This window comes from Athene noctua, chromosome 2, assembly GCF_965140245.1.
Source record: "Athene noctua chromosome 2, bAthNoc1.hap1.1, whole genome shotgun sequence".
Lineage (NCBI taxonomy): Eukaryota > Metazoa > Chordata > Aves > Strigiformes > Strigidae > Athene > Athene noctua.
In genome coordinates this window covers 92,032,429-92,054,418 of record NC_134038.1, presented here as the reverse complement: position 1 = coordinate 92,054,418, position 21,990 = coordinate 92,032,429, and positions in this window count along the sequence as shown.

The following is a 21,990-nucleotide window of genomic DNA, read 5'->3' as shown; positions in this document are numbered from 1 at the left end:
GGGCACTTTTTTCCCAGTCAAGATCCTTCACTAAAATCAGGAAACAGACCAAACACCAAGGATGTGGACCAAGGCCACAGAAAGTACTTTCAAGCTGTGGTTAAACCTTCCTGCAGGATTTTTCACACTATCCCACCCCTATAATTTTTAGTGCAGTGAGCTAGAAGAGGGGTATTTGATGGAAAAAAAATGTGTCGACTTGAAGAACAAAGTTGATGAAGCCAGTGGCATCTCATAGGGACAGAGCAGGGCTTCGCAGGGATGATCCTGATGATAGCAAATTTTAAAAGAGAAATGGGACTTTTCAGTAACTTTTCAGCTTGCCCAGCTGTTTTCTTAATGACAATTATATCCTTACGCTGTTTTACAGGGGTGACAGTGTTGCTTAAGAACACAAGCCTGCAGGAAAATTGGGAAAACCCGTCTGAAGCTCCTTTGCTTCCTTAACCCATGACTGGGATACGGAGAAGGGAGAGGGGCAACAGGAGCTGCCACAGTGGTGGATGTCCCCATCCTTTCACCCAAGGTAGGGTGAAGGACTGCCAGTGCAACGGTGGCCTTGGCTAGCTGGCTGACCTCCTCCTGACTCGGGGCAGGCAGAAACAGAAAGATTTTGTGCTCTGGTGGAGCTGGGCCTTCCCGTGACCCGGGCGAAACCCTCCAGCCGCTTTCCCACAACGCTGAGCCGAAGCCTGGCTGCAGCTCTCCGTTTATTTTTTCAGGTGAGTAAAGGCTGTATCAAATACTGGTTTCTCAGTTGCTTTTAATTAGGCTTCTGGAAGCTGCTCTTTCATCTCAGGCGAAGCCTGCGTCACTTTGCTCCAGCTATTTTCGGTCCTAAAGCCGCGGGTTCACTTTCATGCGGCTAATTGAAGGCACACGGGAAAGCAGAAAAGGGCTAATCCCAACGATTTGAGATATTTTACGGTTAGGGTAAAACCGCACGTTTTTTAGCTGCAGAGAACCACTTTCTAAATTTTAAACTCACAACCACTTCCCTGAGGGGAGTGGGGTGGCTCACGGGAGAAACTGGCTGTAACGACACGAGTCCGCCACGGGCTCCCACATGCTCTATGGGAAGGTTGAGCAGGTGATGGAGACCTGATGTGCTATAGACCTGATAGACTGTCTTTGTACTGAAAGCCCTGCCCTTCTGGTCAGCTCCTCCTTATCTCCCAGGTAAGAAGGTAAATTGCCAACTAAACTTTCAAGGCCCCTTGGAGGGATATTCAAGGCGTGTGACTGCCATTAACATTGCTGAACTCCTGTGATGGGAATTGCCTTCATGGGTTTGAAAATGAAGTGATAAAAGGCATTTCACCAGCTTACAGGAAACATTCATCTTTACTGTCCAAGTTTTCAGCTATAACACATGTGGCCTTGGCATCCATCACTCTGTCCTTCTCAAATCTACTGCAGGACCACGTTGCCTTAGTGCACAACAGGACATCAGTGCTTTGTAGCTGCTATGTGTTGTGGCATGTTGCTGTGCCCATTGCGTGTTGTTGGTGCTCCCACATACACACCCGCCTGCCCCCTCAGGCAGACACACATATCCCTGCTGCAGTGCCAGGGGCAACTCTGCTGCTGAGGTGTTGCCTGTAGCAGACCTTATGGACAGTAATCCTTAACAAGATGTCTTATCATTTCTCCGTTTCTGAACACATGAAGAAATCACTCAAATGACAGCTTTGGAGCTATGTTTATAGACACATACATTTTAGAGACAGCTGGGTGAAAGGTGGTGCAAATTCACCTGAAATGTATGTACTGGCTGCTATGAGTTTATATCTGTTGTGAACCCAGCCCACAGTCTGATAACCTGAAATACCTTCTCACACCAACAACTGCTTGCAATCAGAGTCTGACACCTCATGAGATAGTTGCTCATTTTCTCAGTAGTGCCACTGAAGTGCATAAGGGTTTTTGAGAACAGTTTGTCCTGTTATGTCAGTGTCTGACACTTAATAACTGTAATTTCTTATTGAACTTTAAGGCAGATAACCCAGAGCAGTACTCTTGTATTGATTTTTAAACGCACACACATATATGTCTATACATACATGTATATATAAATATATATACCAGTTTGCAATCATCTGTTCCTGAACATGTAGCAGTATGTTTTGTGTAGTCGTTGAATGAATAGCACAAGCAGTTAGGAGAAGAAATCCCTCCACCCCAAAATGTGACGGTGCTATGAATTGTTAGAGAAGGCCCACTATATGTTGAAGAAACAGCCATTTTCTGCCCTAGCTGTTCCAAAAAGCTTTGACAGCTTTTGTCTTTCATGTTGTTGGATTTGTATTTTCTTTTTCTGACTAGCCAATGTAGTGTGCAACTCATCAAGCATGTGAACAGCAGTGAAGTGTGATGGAAGAGATCAGGGATACCACTGGTATTCTGGGCTGTTTTTCTTCTTCTGGCAGTTCAGAGACCTGTAGAAATTCAGGAAAGAACCAAGTTTATGTTCACTGAACCTTGATTAAGTTATCTGGATGAATGGACAAAGTTTTGCTGATGTGTAATACTTCCCCATGCCTTCTACATACTATGGGACAAATTTTTCCTCTCTAGACTATGGGTGAAGCCTCTTGACTCATGGTGCTTATGCCTGCGCCTGGGGGGAAACCAGTTCTCTGCTCAGGCATTGGTGGTAGGAATACCCACAGTCGTGGCTGCACGCTGGGTTAACATAACCAGCACAGCCCCCAAGACTTGTGATCCAAAGGATGCAAATGGGTGGATGGTGAAGGTTAGAAAGGTAATAAGGAGGCAGAGAGGTCAGGGTAATAGTCAGCAGCAAACACCATGCTCTATTTTTGGTCTTTTCTTTCTGCTTTTGAACAGTGCATTTTTGAGAAAAGGCTTTTTGTGAATTTGGAACAAAAAATATTGTGCTTATGGAAAGGTTTTAATTGTTGAGGGAGTTTGTCCTGATAGTCTTATGAAGCAGTAAGTTTTGAAAAGCCAAACCTCTCTGTTTGAAGGCTGAAATGACACCATGACTTTTCACTCTGAAATACATTTTTCATTTCACAGGTAATCTACAGCTTCTAAAGCTTTTTAAAAAGATTAAGTAATTTGAAACAGAAAATAAATAATTCTTGTCTCTTGCATTTCAATAAAATTTGAAAAATTCTGCTTTAGCTTAAACCAAATGTTTTTTTCCTCTGATACTTCTGCTCAGCAACTGAACTGAAAACCCACTATTCATCCAGTCCTTAGATAGGTAATTGCAGTTTGAAAATGGGAAAGGTTACATAAATTATGTTCAACAGTCTTTCTACTTAATTATTTGCTGGCTATTTTCTTGTAGCTTCAAAGCACAAGTGGCTCTCAAAGCAGGATTTGAACGATGTGAAGGTATAGGGCTAGCTTACAGTGGTTATGGGTTCATATTTTGCATATGGAGACATTATTCCAACTAATAGATCACCACCAAGAGAAGCCATTTAAAATATCTTTATGGCCTATATCCTGACAGGGAAGGAGTTGTAAAAAGGTCATTAACTGTGCCAAGAAGCATAAAAAGAAGTTGGTGTTCTGCATTACGAGAAATGCAAGATAAGGTACTTGCACGTTCCAGGCATGGTGGGTGGGTGGGCAGGGGGCCTAACAATATCCAGATGGGCCCTGGAGCACAGGCTGGAGGTCGGCTCTGCAGAACCGACCCTTTTCGTCTGCCGTTTCTTATCCACGTCACTACTGCCTTGCCCCTGAGTTTCAGCCTTTGCCCTGCCTAGCCCGCTCAGTCTTCAGCTCTTGCTAGGCTCGCTGCCTTGTGGCCCTTCGACCTCCTGCCTTCAGTGCCTGGGCTTCTCCTTTGCCATTCCCAACTCATCAGGAGGCTGTACCCTCCAGGGCTTTGCTCCTGCAGCCATACTATGTTATGAACGTCAGAACAAACCCTCTCCTCAGCCCCTGTCAGAACAGGTGCCTGCTGTCCCAGGGACTGCTTCAGGGGCGGCAGAGAGGCAGAGGAAGCCAAATGGGTGGGCTGGTCCTGCAGGAATTTCCAGTTGCTTGTTTCGTCCCCTGACAGCAGTGAGGTTGGGGATTCGGTAACTGTCTAAATCCTGCACCTACCTCCTCTCCCAGTTTCCTCAGGGAGCCTTTCATGAAAACACTGTGGTGGCTGATGGCTGAGTGGGATTTATCTGGTTCTGCACCACCACAGATTTCCAGACAGGACATACTTATGTCCCTGCAGGATTTAGCCCTTATGCATAATGCCTTGTGCACTCCTGCTTTGAATTTTACTCTCTTTCAAGCAGAATCTTCATTCTGAGTTTCTGAGCTGAGTAAAATTTGGATGTTTGGAGAAATCTTCAGTGTCCTTTTTTTTTTTTTTTTTTTTTTTTTTTTCCTGAAGGAATATGCTTTTTCCAGTCTTCTTAACTAAATCTATCAGTGGAAACTGCAAAGGGACAGGTCCCCATTTATGCTGTGACTATTTTACCTTATGCTGCCAGTTTAGACAGACCATATGCTGAGTAAACTTGGTCCCAGGCTCTTTTGAGATACCACAACTGTGCAAAAGAACATTAGTGTAAATAAGAAACAGGCTGTAATGACCAAATGTTTGGGTATTAATTCAGTCTTTACTTTGGCAAAAATCTCCCATTGCCTTCAATGAGAATTTCCGTACTTGAGAACAGAGCAAATGCTATATGCTAGTTTTCATAACCTTTGTACATGCTTGTGAGCACTTATGCAGATGCTTAGTCACACTGGGATGAATTTGGTGAGTAACTGCCCACCTATCTTGCTGTAGGTTACACAGTCCACTTCTGAGTAAAACCCATGGAGACCTTTGACTCAGAGGGAACGACATGTCCATGCTTGGGACACCCAGGGCTTCCCTGTCAGATTCGGCCTTCTATAGATAGTAACAGCAGAGCTCTGATTATAGCTGTGCTTGCATAACTCCTGCAACTGAGATTCACTGAATCCAAAGTGGCAGAGTCAGCGTTATGCCATAATTTTCTAGCATATCGCATGTTAACCCTCTGCTGCAGAGACTCACAAACCTACTGCTGCTAAATAATCACTCCCTTTCAGTCTCTTCACTTGCCAGACTCCAGTAGAGATAACTTAGCCAGCATCGAACTCTGCAGGAGAGCATGAGTCTCAATACCTACATTTGTTTCTGGCAGACCTCAGCCAACGTGCTTCTCTTTTTCCATCAAGAGGGAAAAACATTCTTTACCATTTCTAGCTCTGCTCCCTGCTATGCCATCTTATGAGCTGTTTGTCTGGCCTATATATTATATAGATATAGTATTTATGTAATGACTGTACTGAAGCCAGGGCCAGAGGAAGCTAATCCAGGGATTTAGGTTCATTATGGTATGGGATCACCTGGAGCCTCTCCTTTCACTTGCAGTAGAGGTGGCCAGAAAACTCCCCCTCCCTCCCGTAAAAGTAGGCGGTGTAGATAGTAACACCCTTTCTCTAAATGCACATGAAGCACCAAGGGAGAGTGTGTGGGACTGGAGATGACAATGAGCTCATCTTCAATACTACTGGAAAGGTAGATAACACTGAGGATTTAGCTTTGCATGATAATGTTCCTGGTGAAGTCCTGGGTCTCAATCTCTGAATGCTCTGCCTGAGGAAAACACACCGGTCTCAATTTCAAAAGGTACAGAAGCTTAAATAACCCAGGAGCGCCTAAAGCCCTTGCTCAGCTAATGCTAGAAGTGTGTGAAGTCCCTTGTCACATGTGTTTACAGAACTGTAATCTTCTAGCTACCTAAATCTCAGCCTTTTAGATAGTCTCAGCACTGTTTACTTCTCTCATTTACCATTCTGGGTTCCAAGGCAAGTCCCCCACACTGGAGCTTGCCATGATCCACAAAAAACTTGTCCCTTGCCTGTTTCACTTGTGAAAGTGATGAAGTTGATCTTGGACAGTCCAACTGGATTGGTGACTACAGAAAACACAGCCAGGGAAGGTGGTCCCCTCTCACCGACTTCCCCCAAGGGCTGAAAATTTCAAGCATTCACTGAGGATCTGGGAGACCCTGGTTAAGATCTTTCTTCTGTCTGCAGTAATTTGAACCTGCATAAATAGCCAGTGTGCCAGAGAGAAAGTGAGTGATAATGTCACAGGCCACACACAAAGCCTCCCCTTGGGATGAATGACGCAGATCTCTGTATTCCCACATAAATGCCCTGACCTCTAGACCTCACCTTCTCCAGCCTGGTGAAGAGTTATTACCAACAAAGTGAAACAGCTTCAGTGGTGGGAAAGGCCGGACCTGGAATACTGTATACAGCCTGGTCACAGCTCACATACACCTCCCCTGGAAGTAGAAGATATGCATTCAGATCCCCTCAAACAGAAGGAAGAATTAAGCTAAGGTCTGGCACACTCCAGAGTGCTTTTCAGTGACCCATCTGTGCCTCAAGGCCATGGCTGGGAGGCTCATCACAACTTCTGGTGTTGAGGATGCCCATAAAATCCCTGTAACCAATGCCCTAGCACCTTGCAGACAAATGCACTTACTGGCCATTGGCCACCCAACAAGCAAATAGATACTGCCACCCTTACCAGCTGTAGGTGGTTATGGTCAGAGCTGCAGATCTCAAACTGATGCACACGCTTTTCTGAAAGTGCATGAAACGTAAATGTCACAGTCCTGAACACTACGGCAAGTAAATCTTTTTGAAGATCCTTTGGTGTGCTGGGAAAAGAGACAAAAAAACTTGTGCAATGTCCTTTTATAGGAGAGGAATGATGAAGCAGAAGGATGGAGCCATGCACATTTCTGATCCTCTTCAAATTTTCCTCTTTTGTACGTGTGATGTCAGAGTCACCGTTAGCACAGGCTGAGTCTGCTGGGCATGCCTACGCGCAGGTCCTCACACAGGCTCGTTTTGTCCCATGTAGATACATCTAGCTACATCCATTTTGTGTGAGCATCCACAAAACTTTTTCCTCATACAACCTCCTGTTGAGAGTCAGACATAAATGCAGCTATCATCTTTCTTGATTATGAGGAGAACCCTGTAGTTCAAGGGGTTTTGTGCATTAATTAATTTTTGTGTATTTATGTGTATACACACAAACTCTTTTAAAAGTATAATCCTTTTGCATATAGACGTTTTCCTACTGTGTTGTGAGGACAGCTAATGCTCAACTGAGACTAAAGAGGACAATATAATTTTCATTTTTGGACCATGGTGAGCGATAGATTTTTACCTCCTTAATGCTTAAAATTTGGAGTGAAGTTTTTTTTGTATAATATCATTTCACAGATTAATGGAAAATGACAACCAAACTCCCATGGGAGAAAAGCTAATCAGCAGGGAACTTCATGAAACTGAAATCCAAACACCTGGGTTTGACATGTAATGTTGCTCCTAAAGAGCTTTTGTGTTTTCTGTGTTCACTGCCTTTGGTGAGCTAGGTAGCTCACAGCAAACAGGAAGGGTTCATGGCTTCCCTGGACTAATCACCACCTGTGAGTTTTAATCTCAGAATCCTTTATTTTCTTCTAATGTAACCACGATATATTCAGAGCAAGAAGACTGTGTCTGCAAGATAAGAACTGAGACTTCATTTTTTTACCCCTCATCTACTTACCCAACCCTCTAAACAACCGACTTTTGGGCAAGACTACCTGGAAAGTGCCCCCAGAGACTGCAGTCATTGAAAAAAAGAGATCAATCAAACATTGAGATCAACCTTCAGGATCAATTAATCGAGTCACAAGACACAGTTGTATCGATGACCACATTTGCACTCTCCAGACGGAAGTACCTTCCTTTGCAGCAAGATGTAGGAGGGAACCAGGACTTTGTCTCTGCCTTCATACATGCACATGTTTCTTGCGGAGAGTGTCTATGTCAAATATATATGTAAACCAGCACCCTAATATACAGTGTTGCTGAGGCAATACAGTCAGAGCCCTGAGAAGTTAGGTTGTGGATGAGCAGTAACAGCATGCTAAGTTGTTTGGACATGGAAAGTTAATTTAATGTGTCATTAATAATTTGTGACTACTTTCTATTCCTGATAATATTTCTGAGACATCATGTGCCTCCAGAATGACCTATGGTCTCTTCTGGTTCTTATATCACCAAGAGAATTTCTAAGTTCAAGCAAAATGACCAAACTTCTCCTTCAGTTATATCTGGAACTGGAGGATGTGACAGAAAACAGAGCACAGAATTTGATTTTCAGAGTTTTTATTATTAATAATGTCTCAGAAGCCAGCAAGAGATTAATTTTACTTTTTTTTAGATCCAATGGTGAAGCTAAAGCAAATAGCTTTCTATTTGTTAATCAATACATTTAATTCCACATTTAGTTCAGTTTTCAGAGTACAAAGGCATGTCTTTTCAGAGCATAATTGTGCTGTCCAACTTCTTAGAAACGTGTCTTTTCTTCCACTATCATCCCAGTCCATTAAGTAACAGTTTTCATGCAAAGAGCATGCCATAAAATATAGCATTCTGTTCTGCTAAATACTTTGGTGATTATCTCAGATTTAAAAGCAGCATTGGCTTTGACCTTTGGAGATAGACTCCGCTCTATTGCTTCTGTGTTGTAGAAACATAATTTCCCCTGTTCCCTTGACAAATGGTTTTCTGTAGTTTTGTTCCCTTGCATTTTAACCTTTTCTTACAGAGTTAGCAGAAATGACTGAGGAAGCAACATTTCTTAAGAGCTTCTTATGTGATAGACTGGGAAAATAAGCATTCACACACTGCCAAGAGTGGAAGGTAAGGGGAGAAAGGGCATGTTTTGGGCAAGCTCCTTTGGCAGGATGGGGTTATTTTGTGGTAAACTGTCATTCTACTCTGAGGTATTATAGACCAGACAACTACAGCTGCTGTCAAAAAGAAAAGCTCCTCATTTCTGCTGATCTTGCAACTTTGGATAACGTGTGTATTTGCCACTGCCAGTAAAGCAAAGGGTTCTTCCAGAGGGCACTGCAGATCTAGAGGGCAAAGCTATATATAATATTTTTTGGTATACCATGATATGCTGTTCCTAAGGGAACTCAGGCATCCAGGAAAGATTGAAGTTAGAAACGTGGGTAGAAGCTTTGCAGCCCACAGATATTTCTAAATCCAAACGACATCCTGAGGAAGTGAGTCTGGAAAGGGACTTTCTCATGCTGTATTCTTTCCCAGCTATTAACAGTGTTGTGTGCTTCACAACACCATTCATGCACCAGAAATGCAATCACTTATCAGAGATGAAGGCTATTTAATCTATTAAGGAATTCAGCTTTTGGATTAATGCATGGCATGCTGCTGATACTCCCTCTCCAAACATAATGTATTGCAGCCATAAATGGTGAAATTAGGCATGACAGACTGAGACTTGCAGTCTAACTGCCTGCCAGACGGGTTTGGGTTTTGCATAGCCACCCACACTGAAAATAGCGTCCTTGGCCTCTCAGATGTTTTAGGTACAGTTGGAGCAGTCAAATCTTTAAAGAAGAAGTATAATTGTCAAGAGGTACTGGTCAAATCTGGGCACTTCTGATGAGATATGTAAATGTATAAGGAAGATGTTTTTGCGATGTCCTATGTGTGTACTTTATGCACTTTGTTGAAATTTTGACTCAAGCCTATGTTAATAGCAATTTGGCAGCCCAAAATACATGATAATAAGCTAATTGAAGTAACAACATCTCCTTCATCTGGCTCTTAGGTGAAAATTTCTTTGGGACTCTTTTTTTAGGCCACCCCAGTTTGTGGAAATCAAACTGTTCTTACCCCATTTTAGAGATCTCCAAAGCTGAGATGAAGTCCTTTGGAAAGGCAAATTGTTTATACTGCTATGTGTGCTTTATTAAGATTTTTTTCAGTACTTAAATTTTTCAAACAGGGATGGGTCTTCAAAGAGAGGACCACCAACTATCTGCAAATGAAGTGGCCTGAACAAAAATTGTATTTCAGAAACTCTTGGAGGAATGGTACAGATTTTCTGATATTGCAAAGAGAAACGCCGCTTTGGAACAATGACTTGTCATTACAGATCCTATATGACATGTTGCTTACTTGGCTGCTACAGATTTCAAAATGTTCTGAGCATTTATCATGTATCTTTTCAAAGGCTATCATCTGGTGTATTAACCCTTTATATTCCTTTAGTTGCATTAGTATTGTGCCTATTGTGGTCCTTCTCCTTCTTTCTGTTATGCTATGGTAACATCTGCTGGTGGAAAAGTCTCTACTACAGTAAACGACTCTCAAATACCCAACAACCACTAAGTAACTTCTAGAATCAGTTTAGCAAACTGCTTTAAAAATTAGTTCTAGGAAACGCTTTTAGGTGGTGTAGATTTCAAATAAGAAATTAGTTCAGATCATACAAATAAACAAGAGGGGAGGAAGGTCAGTATGTTCCAGCAGAGGAGCAGAATTTATTTCCCCAGCCTCAACGTTACAATAATATTCAGGCTTCCAGAGATTTTTCTGATCAAATATTAAAACTCTGCTTTCTACAAAGCAGGGTTAGCAGATGTTTGTATTTTGTACAGGAGCAAGGCCAGAGAGCTGGGAGAAAGGAGAGTGACATGGGAAGTGCTGGAGTTGGGTAGCAGGAAAAGAAAATTAATTTATATTGGGACACCTGATTTTCTTTCTTGCAAGTGTGTTATTCTAGAAGAGGATGCTCACAGAAACCAGTCTGTGGATATAGGTGCATGAGTATGAAATCCAGATTTCTTAAATCTAAAATTCAGAGGTCTGCCTGACTTAGGATATGAAGGGCTGTGGTTCAGGTCAGGCACCTATGGGCAAGCTGCAACATCCATGGACACATTGAACTGTGTAAAAATGGGTGGATCATGAAGCTTCCTTCACCAGACCTTATGCCGAGCAAATGAGTGTGCTTAGGAACAAACTCCTACAGAGGAGAAGTGATTTCTGGCTGTTATGCAGACTTGGGCATGGGGTGGCTGGGCTGAAGACCTGCCTTTGGCCCTTGTCTTTGTTCAGGCTTTTCTGGCAGCAAGACTGATGTGACATCAAAGGGCTCCTTCATACATCAGCACCCACGACTCTTAGTGCAACGAGGATTATTTCTTTTCTTCCCCTCTGATTCAGACCCACCACGTCTCTGGTGCATCCTGAAGTCCCCAGTAGATTTTTTCCCTCTGTCTCCCTGCAAGTTTTGAACGAGATGGTGAAAGGAGAACAGTTTTCTATGTTGCAGAAATGACAAAGGAAACAGCTTTCATATGTGACTAGGGGCTCTGATTGTAAAGACTGATTTGGTGCCCTCTCTCAGTCACAGGTGTGGGTGGTATTTTAGCAGAGAGGTGAGGTGGGAGGAACTCAACAAACTCATCTGAGTTTTCTTTAGTTCAAGCATTTCTTGTCAGGACTTACTGAGGAAAAAAAAATATTAAAAGAGCAAAAGCAGGAAAGGGCCATTTGGCTTATCTTGTTCACTTCCTGAAATCCAAACAAACTTTCAAAAAAATCCATATCACACCCTATCCATTCACCCTGTTTCCCTGCACTGAGGATGGGAGAGTCTAGACAAATCTGGGCTTTGGGAAACCTTTGGAACTTTTTCTGAAAATAGATTCCAAATATTTTGTTAAAGCATTCGAACACATTCGAAAACACTAGCTGGTGGGTTGAAGGAGGTTTTTTGGGTTTATTTGTTTGCTTTCACTCTAAGTACCATTGCCAAGAGCACAGGGAGAGGCGGGCTGGGAGGTCTGTGCCAGCGAGCAATTATTCATGTGAGGTAGTCTCGGTGACTTCCTTGGGACACCATTTGCCAGCAGTGACTCAGCCAGTATCACCAGAACTCAAGCACCAGCCTCAGCTGGATGTCACAGCCCCCCTGGCTCTTCCACATCAGGTGCCTTGGGAGATGTCTTGCCTTTATACCTCTCACGCCAGGTGCAGGAGCATGGTTTTCCAGGGTTTGCCCACCTGGCCTTCCCCCAGCTGTGCCCTGTGGCTCCTCATTCACTGTGAAGTTCAGCTGCGCAGCTCCTCGTTTTGGCAGGGATTTCTGGCCCCTGGGGTGAGAAGCAGCACCCCCTCCCCAGCTTCTGTGCCTGGTTTGCACTGCCTGGAAGCCAGGTCTGCAGGCATACACAGGTACTTCGTTTCAAATGAAGTGCCTAAAAGCCTGTGTGCATCTGGGCTTTGCTCTCTGTTGACCCAGAGTGTATTTTAACTAGGGGCTGGCAGTTTCTAGACTAGCAAAAATCCAGTTCTTGTAAATTTATAAAGTCTTGTAAATCTGTATGAGAAAGAAGAGCAGCATCAGAAATATCCACCATAATATTGGAGAGGAGAATTTCCCCAGAGTGTACACCCATCTCCTTTCCTTGCTCACTCCTCTGGCTTTCTGCTATGGTTGCCAGCTAATAAATATATTCCCCTTTTCTTGAATCTCACCCTTCACAAATATTCTGTTCTTTCTCATGTCCTGATGGAAGAAAAGGTCCAGAAAGGAGCCAGTCTTGCTGGGTGTCCTGGAAAGCGTATGGCTGCTAACTTTATGCCATAAACCAGAAGCAAGCAGGGCAGTCTCTTCAGTCCATGGAGAATTAACTGACAATTCACTGAGTTAAGTGATGAAAGTTGGGAGCCTTCATCACAGATTTAACTTCTTAATGTCTTAAGCCTTTCTTGTAAGAACCAGGGAATGGGCATGTTCAATACTGGCTGTTTTATCTAATCAGCCTATTTGCTTAAATGCAACAGAAATACATAGAAGTATTTCAGAACGCTTTTACTACTTGCATAAACTTTTTAGTTTTATTTTGAACAGTCTGCAAATCCTGATGCTGTAGAAGATTTTTGACCAGCTCCATAAGGCAATTCACAATCTTAGAAAAGGTGTCAGGAAAAGATCATGGGGCGATGCTTCTGTGAGACAACCAAGGATTTAAGGGAAAGTGTCTCCAGAAAGGTAACATGAAGGAAGTTTTGACCAGTTTTCAGTTAATATGAAAATGGACAATCATAATGCCACATTGTGAGATCCTGAAGCGACCTGACTCCTTCTTCTATTTTATTTAGAGGAGGTAGGATGACTTTGGGAAAAAGTTAGCTCACATGTTCCCCTGGAATACAGGCTGGGCTTTGGGAAAGTGTGGGAAATGAATGTAAAAGTTTTTCACACACTTCAGCATATCTTACATTTAGACGTGGAAGAAGAGAGAGTGAGATCGGGGGGGTGAATAGGTTTTCGTGGATCTGCGCTTCTCAGATATCTGAAACCAAGACATCCTGGGGAACTTATAAGGAATCTCTTTCTCCAATGAAACAAGGACCAATTTCTAGTTTGGCCATGCAAAGTAACCAGTTTGGCTAATTGCCTGAAAGTTTGGATTAAACTGTTAATAAATTAAGCCTAAGGAGCAGCCAAAAATCACATCTTGCTGCTAAAATTTGTATTTGATTGAAAAATCCTGCGGTTTGAAAGAGAAAGGAATGTTGTGCCAGTTTTATGTTGTTCTTTGGATTGGCACTTAATTGTCTCTTCAGAAGAGTCTCTTCTGTGACCTGTCCCATGCCGGGGCAGAGCAGAGGGGGGAGCACAGACCTCCCTGTTCTCCCCCCCGGCCCCTCACCATGCTCACACCCCACCACTTGTTTCATTAGCAAGCTACAGGGCCCAAGTCGACCATGTCTCATTTCAAAAAGAGGAAGACAAATCCAAGGCTCTTGGCCAGTTTCTAGGGATTAAAGGGCATAAATAGTCCTGGAAATGCCTGAAACTCAATTGACTCCTAAGAAGGTAAAAAAAAAAAAAAAAAAAAATCAAAGCCCCAACCCATCCTATAGATTGCAGTATTAACACAGAACGTACTTAAAATTTCAGATGTGTGGTCCTCATGTTTAAAAAGAGGTCTTTTGCTGAGCAAAAAATATAGGATATGTTTTTCACAGATTACATCTTGCAATATATTCTTTACAGGAACAGAGATAGGATTATAAAACAGAGCAGTCCAATACAAACTGTGGTCTCCAAAAAATCAAATCCCCAAATATTGTACCATGGGCCTTTCTGCTTTCCTGGCCAACAATTCCTTTAGACGGATTAGCTTCTGAACGCCCTTCATCTGGTAACAGAGATTTGGTCAGGAAAATTTCACTGAATACCACAAAGACAGAGGTGCCTTTTGATAGTTAATAAAAGGGGGGTGTGGGGAAAAAGTGACAAAATCAGTTTTTGAAATTTGGCAGAGGCAGTCTGCCCCCTTCTGTAGACTACCACTCTTCACCTCTGAGCCAATCCTGTTGCACAAATATGAGCAACCAAAAAAAGTCAGACTGGCAGAGCCTTAACTTTGGGATAAAGGGAGACACTGGTGTTATGTTTTGCTGTTTTCTTTGGTTTCTTTGTTGAGAGGGTGTTTTTTTTCTGTTCCTCCTAGTCTGAGCTCCAGTGATCCATCCATCTCTAAATGTTGACACTTTAACCCGATACAAATCCCCCTGCCTAGCTTTCTGTCTTTTCCATTTTCAGTTCAGATTTCCCTCATGGACTTGCAATTCACTCTCAGATCATTAATATCCTTTGCTGGCAAATCCCTCTCAATGTACAGAGCAAGAGTGCTTGCCGCCGACTGATCTTCCTTCACCTCTTACTTCCAATGAGGAATGTAACCTCAGCTGCCTTTCGACATTTCCAGCTTCTATTTTTCTACCCCTATCATTCGTAGTTGCATAATGGCCACTTTACCTCAGTTATCCAGGCTCTTTATTTCTGCTCACTCATTGCGGATGTTTGTCTGTAAGCTCACTTTTCTAGAAGGTTGGCAGACAGGAGGCAAGAAGGACTCAGGCAGCTGAGCATGGGTTTTTCTGACTATCCAGGATGTGGCATAAGCCAAGAAAGTTCCCCCTCCTTCTGAAGAAATAAGGACGGGGGGGGAAGAAAAAAAAAGCAGCAGCAATCAAGTCTCAAGACCAATTTAAGCAGAATGAATGGGTCTTTGTTCTCTAGGGCAGGGTTTGCATTTATATTTGCTGTGTTAGCCACGGTTGTGATTTAATTGCACATCTTAATGACTTTTGGTGTTTCCCTTAAAGACCCAGAAGCTGGAATCAAGGGAGTCCATAAGGCCCTTCGCATTCATTCAGAGAAAAAGGTAAACCTTTACTTTTGCAACAAAGAGGAAGCAAATTCTCCCCAAAAGGCTCCAAAACCCAAAGGAAAATAAAAGGAAATTGACATTTGTTGCTTTTAAGAAGTCTCAGGATCTTTAAGCCAATCTCAGGATTTTGGAAGGCGTGATGCTTTGATGCTCAAAATTGACAATGCTGCCTTTATGTTGAGTGTGCCCCCATGCATGAGTTTGCTCAAGAAACTAAGAGTAAGGACTCCCTCCATCTGCTTTCTCAGACCTTTCAGCTTGTTTCTTACTCTCTTGGTTAAAGTGACAGCAAAGAGAGGAGACTCTGCCCATCTCGAGAACCTTCACTGCATTTGGAGACTGCCCATCCCTCATGCACTAGTGACATCTCACCACTTACAAGAAACCTGGTGTCAGCGCACCCCATACAGTGTGAAGCTTTCTCCTTATTTAAATGACACCACATGAACACAGGGTTGCGGTTCACAGGAGAATGAGGCCAATAGCCAATCTCTCACTGTCCTGGGGTGAGGACCTTCCCTACAAACTGGCGTAACTAAAGGCCTTGACCTTGTCTAGCCAAATCACCAGTAATGTTGCCGTAACTTCAGTGGTGATCACCATGATAGGAAGCAGAATGTGAGTGGGATGATCTGTGCCCTCCACCTTCTGCTATCTGTTTTTTTCGTATTTGTAACAAACTCCTTTCTGCAGCCTTTTGATCTCCTTTACCCATTTTATTCCTGAATAGATACGTCGCTGGCTGACTGGGTTTCTGTGGCTCACATTCACTTTTTTCACAGGAGCTAGCTCTGTTCCCTGTCTATGCCAGGGATTTATGCAGGCAGCATGAGCTGCAGCTGGGATAAGCACCAGAGACTCAAGTTGAAGCTCTTCCACAGAGTGTGCTGACTGGTCAACCAGGCTGCAGCCGAGCTGGCTGCGGACATGAGGACCTTTCCCCCACCCCTGGCTGTTTGTTATCTTCCCTCTGCCAGAGCTGCTGCCAGAGCTGCTTTTCAAGTGTTTATTAGCTGCTCTCTGTCAGCATGAGCTGGGTTAGCAATGATCTACTGCCTGAGCTAAGTTTTTTCTTGGGAAAGGCTGGGGAATGCTCATTCTAGCAGGGAAGCAGCACACCTGGGTGGCAGGGGTTTGTGGCAGTATGGATGAGTGGTGGCCAACAGCTGGGGATGTAGCTTGTTTAGACAGGACTTGAGATGACATGTGTGACCAAGCCCGGAACAAAAGTGGACTTTGTTCAAGCCACTTTGCACCTCTGCTCTCCTTGCTGTCTTTGGCTTGCTTGCCTGCTTGGATTGTAAACTGTGCAGGCAAGGGACTCTCTCTTAGCTATGGGTTGGAAGACCAAAATGAATGATAGCAGATTAATTTGGTCTCAGTTCTTTTAGGCCTTACTTTAAACATTCTGCTAAACTCTCAAGAGTATTTTTTCCCTCACTGACAAATATGATACTGCTGGAGTTCCTCACTTTTACCCCCATCACAATCATGTTGTTTACAGATTTCTGACTTTTCTTAAGGCAGGATTATTTCTACCTTGCTCCCACACTACCTGTAGATACCTTCCTTCCCTTGACCCTCAACAAACAGGGCCGTCCATGTTTTATACCATAGTTCCATAACAAGTCTCCTCTCTTGACCCTGTTGGTTTCTTTGGAATTTAAGCTTTGATTGAAAGAATATGTAGCTCCAGCTATTGGTGGCTGGGGTGAAAACCTTTGGACTGACCTGAGACATTGTCACATGGGGTCTTCAGCTGGTACACAGTGAGAAGGAGAAGGCACTCGGTGCAAACTATTATTTCTGGAGTCTGGTGACTGCTACCTGTGTATCTGTCACCTGTTGTTAACCAGATGTCAAAGGAACGCAGGGCCTGTCCATGGACTGGGAACTTCTGTCCTGGCCAGCAGGGAAAGCCAGGCACTGGGTAATTGCACGTCATAGCTGAAATTTAGTGACCCAATGACCAGTGATACTATCAGTGATCAAGAGTGTGGAAAGAAGCAACTGGGGAATGAATTGGAAGGACCCCATGCTCCTGTTATACCTGACATCGGGGTGACAGTTAGCAGTATGCTGTCTTGTATGACAGTGCCTACAGTACAAGAATGACCTCAGAAACACACATATATACACAGAAGAGACTCATGAGACTTATTCAAACATTCTGTGGTGAAAGATGGGAAAGAGCAACTCTGCTTATCACAAAGAAAAGTTAGAGAGGGCGCTTGGGCAGTTAGTCTAGAAGTACTTATGTGAGGAGACACTTGCTAGTAGGGATTTGTTCGGCCTGGCAAACATAAAGCAAGAGTCAGTGGCTAGAAGGTAAATGAAATCAAATGATTTTTTTTTTTTAAAAAGTGCTATAGTTCAAAAAGAACGTAATTGGGGGACATCTTATGACATCTAATGCACTGAAGATCAGACAAGGACATCACAGAGGTCGTCTCTGAGCATATAATATTCGGTTCTATTTAATGAATAACCATTCAGCTTCCATAAAAATAGAGAAAACAATATACATGGAACATGAGTCCTCCACTCTTGTTCTTTCTCTAAGGACAGCAGCAGGACTTGTGTACACAGAGCAAAAACAGAATAGGTGTTTTAGTACACAAAGGACCAACCCTAGTAGTTGCCTAATGCTCTCACAACCCATTCAAGCCAGTAGAGGTGTACTCATCGTCTTAAACACTTGTTAAACACTTGATGTGTCTAAATATGGAGCTTTCATCAATAACAGGAATGTGCAAGTTTCTTCATGCTTTTCTACTCATGTCAGCTGATTTACATGCAAATCCTAAATCACAACTATTTTCTGCTCCTGTTCTGCAGAGGACCTAAAGTAGCGCTATTGCTAAAGGGAGAATGGTGTACAATGGTAGTAAGTAAGAAGCACCCCCACCTCCACCATTCATTTCCCCATATTCACTTTGGCCAATGTCACATTGCACAAACTCGACAATCCTTTTCTGCACTTCCCTGGGTCCTTCTACTTGGTGTGCTACCAGTCTTGGAGTGGGGAGAGGTTAAAAGATGTATTTAGTTCAGTTTGTGCCTGAAAATAAATCATGTTATACGAGTCAGAGATATTTTAAAGGTCACGTGTCTCCACACCCATGGGCTGGCAAGGTGGTCCCTAACTGGGGTTTGGGAGTGCCACAGCACTACATATCACAGCCGACTCTGGCAGCAGCCCCTTAACAAAGAGATGGAACTGACTATTTTATTAAATAAGAAACAACAATGCTGACCTCTCGTGGCCATACTAGCCGTGTGCAGCAAGGTATCACAAGCGGCATCTTTGCGCTTCAGCTGTAGACGGCTACCAGGGTCTGCTGGGTACCAGTAGGACTGAGGTTCCCTGCCCCGGGGGAGGAGGTGCAAAGGGAACTGGCGTCTGACCCACACACCGTGTCTTGAGATGCTCCTCATAATGGGGGCATCACCTTCCCATTGCTGCCAGCTCCACCCCAAGGGTACCGACTGACTGCTAATTTTGGGCCCAACTTGCTGCTATTGCACGGAAATCAAACAGTCTGCCCACATTTGCTTGCCTGCTGAACAGTGACCTATCTGGAGGAGAGCAATTAGGGAGCACTGAGTGCGGCCAAGTGCTGCTGAAGCTGAATGTACAATTGCAATACAACAGCAATAACAAAGAAGCATTGGGAGAACAGGTTATAACAATATAAAATTCTACCATGTGTTGATGTAAAATAGATTACAGAAAATGTTCTTGGTTATTTATAAGTGGCAGTGCCACCCAAACAACAAACTGCAGCTTTTTGTGACATACCACATTTTTAATTCGCTTCTGAATTTTGCTTTTTTCTCTGCCTACTAATGCCTGTGGGAGTATGTCTAACATTTCAGGCTCTCTGAATAGCTCTTAGACAGGACTTTCACCTGAAAAGAAAAAGACATCCTACAATTAGAAAACTTCTTCCAGTCCCTGAAACATGGGCATCTGCAGAGATTAAGAACAGAGTAGATGAGAACTCCTCACCGTGGATATTTCTTAAGTCTGCACAAGTGAATCATAACAAAAACTAAAGCTAAAAGCAAAATGAAGAAACTTAGCAAATGTCAGTACCAGTTAAATAGCTCCTTTCAGCAGTCTGGTAGTCTGGCTTATTCAAGCATTATCCATGAAGTGAGCTTTGTCGATGAGGGATCAGAAACACATTATGAACCACCTGATGAAGCAGAGGGGTACCAAGTGGCAGGTGACACTAGTGCTGTAGCAGGAACACTCAATTTTCACATCGAGGTCATCACATTTTCATAAGGTAAAACCCCACCACCTGTCTCTAAAAATCATCTCTGACTCCTGAGACCACGCAGTCTGAAATGGGGTCAGTATATTCAAGGTCCAGAGCAGAAGGTCTTGGTACCCTCTGTGTGAAAGTACTCACGTTTTCAGAGGACTGAGGTCACCTCCAAGGTTGTTTGACATGACCTGTTTTCACTGGTCAGACGTCACAACTATGTATGTTATGGAGATAGCCAAAGATAAGAGTATGAAACAGTGCCTTGACACCCAAAGCAAAGAGAAGATGTGCATTTAAATTAGCCGGTAAGGATTGGACAGTTCTGGAAAATAACAACTTTCACCTTCTCTTCCTCATCTCTGCCACGGCCACAGTTCTGTGTCCACGACAGACAACAGTATGGAGACAGCTTCGCACCTGATTTGTTGGTGGCAGTGAAGATGTTTGTCGTGTACCCACTGATGATGGTGCAAACCTGGAGCCTGAGGGTGATCACGGCCAGCTCAGCAGAGGAGCAGCACTGCTGGGGGTGGTGGCCCTCCTACTACACCCAGAAAAGCCTGAAAACTGTGGCTTGTGGAGCAAACCCTCCAGCACTGCCTCCTTCTCCAGCGAGGCCCATCACTGGTGGTGGGGGTAGACCACCACACACTCCTAACTTTCTGCAAGCTTTAGAGCAGGCCCTCAAATGATACAGCCTGGAGCTGCAGTCACCCAGAACCAAGGGCATCAAGGGCATCTGCCCCTTAGCCTCATATACATCGCCAGCCTGCACTCCAAGTACAAGATGTCTTAGCTCCTGGATGAATACCTGCTGTATGCAAGACATGTGAGTTGCCCCTGATGAAGTGATTTGTTTTTATCCCCCCTTTTTTTGGATGATGAGGCTTCAGGAGAGGAATTTGGAAATCTCCAGTCCCTTTCCAAAAGCTTTCATTAAAACAGCCCATAAAAGCAGTCTCTGGAAACTTTAGGAGACCTTTAAGAAAAAAAAATTAAAATTAAAATTCAGTTTTATTGAACAAATGGGCAGCACCAAAAATATTCAGAAAATTAAAATTAATTTGAAAATAATTAAAAATAAGAGAAGCTTAGTGTATGTTTCCAAGTTCTGGGTAATATTAAAGTAGCATTTAAAAATTGCAAAGGAAATTTACTGTGAGCAGGTGTTTGAAATAATTGGGGGAAAAAAAGGGTTGACCATTAATTAATGAAGAATTATGAGTGTCCCTTGTTGGATTTTTTTCCTGTAGTCAACATATTTTTAACCACATGAACTTAGCAAACACATTTTAAAAGTGTGGAGTTGCTTTACAGACATATACAGGGAGCTGCGTGTTATTTTATCCCCATTTATTTTATTTTCAGCAGTGGCACGCACTTAGCAGGAGCTGTAGAGAGGACCGAGGTACTATGGCAAAGTCTTCCTCATCAGCTATAAAGCACAGATGTTGATATTTTCGGAACAAAACCTCCTATACCAGGGTCAAAGGTGCTGAAAACTAAGACACAGTGACTGGCTTCAAGAAAGGCAAAGGAAGAGCGCATGTGTAAGGGCTGGTTGTGAATAGGAACTCACCCTGGGGTTTCACCCCAAAAGATTGGCTACCTACTGAACTCACCAGGGCCCCGCGCAGGCACATGCTAGATCTGGAAGCACAGGCGCAAGATGTGGCGATGGTACCGTGACACTCCCAGCAGCGCTGTGCTGCCACCAGCACTGACCACATTAGCAACCCTGCTAGAAGACATTTTTTCGGGAGAAAGGGGAAACAAAGCCTTTGTGTGAAGGCTCTATGGCTGGATAATTTGGAAGGGAAATCTCTCACCTACTTGCATAGGAAGGACGCCAAGAAAGAGTCTTTGCCAGGGATAACCGGCATGGCACTGTCAGAATGATTGGTGGTCTCAGGACTGTCTTCAGCAGTTGTAAGGGGCAGCAGCTGTCTGTCCTGTGCTCATCTGCTGTAAAATTGTTCTCTGGCCTCTCTACTTCCCCTAGTATCCAAACTCTGCCAGCCGGATTGCGATGGCTGTACTCTGTGTTGGTCAGAAGCACTGAGCTCCCCGGAGGATGAGTGCAACTCTTCGGTTGATTTAACTTACAGCTTCATCAGGAGGGTGTCTTGTTGTACGCTTCAATATTACACCTACAAAGCTCAGCCTCATCAAATACAGGCTGATATCAAATAGGAACCTGTCAGTGTAAGAAGACAAAGTTGTTCCTCAAGCATGGTGAAAGTTTCAAGTGCTGCTACCAGAGCTGTGGATAAAGCACACAGAAAAAGTGCTGCTTTTTCTAGTGCTAGTGAATATAGGCCAGTGCCAGCCAGAGGTTGTTTCCTGCTTTCTCACCCTGTAACTTTTTTCTCAGTTTTTGCTCTTGCTCTTCATTTTTTTTCATTAGCCAGCCCAATTTAAGGTTGATTTAACTCTGCAGGAAACATTCCTTCTGATTTCAGGCTGTTTTATTAGTCTGTGAACTCCTAGATGAGGTAAGGTTAAAGCACGTTCCCCAGACAGCAATACCGAATAACAAGCCAACAGCCCGAGTGTGACAATTTAGGGAGAAAAGAATGACACCAGGTCCCTTGAGTGACTAAGCACCA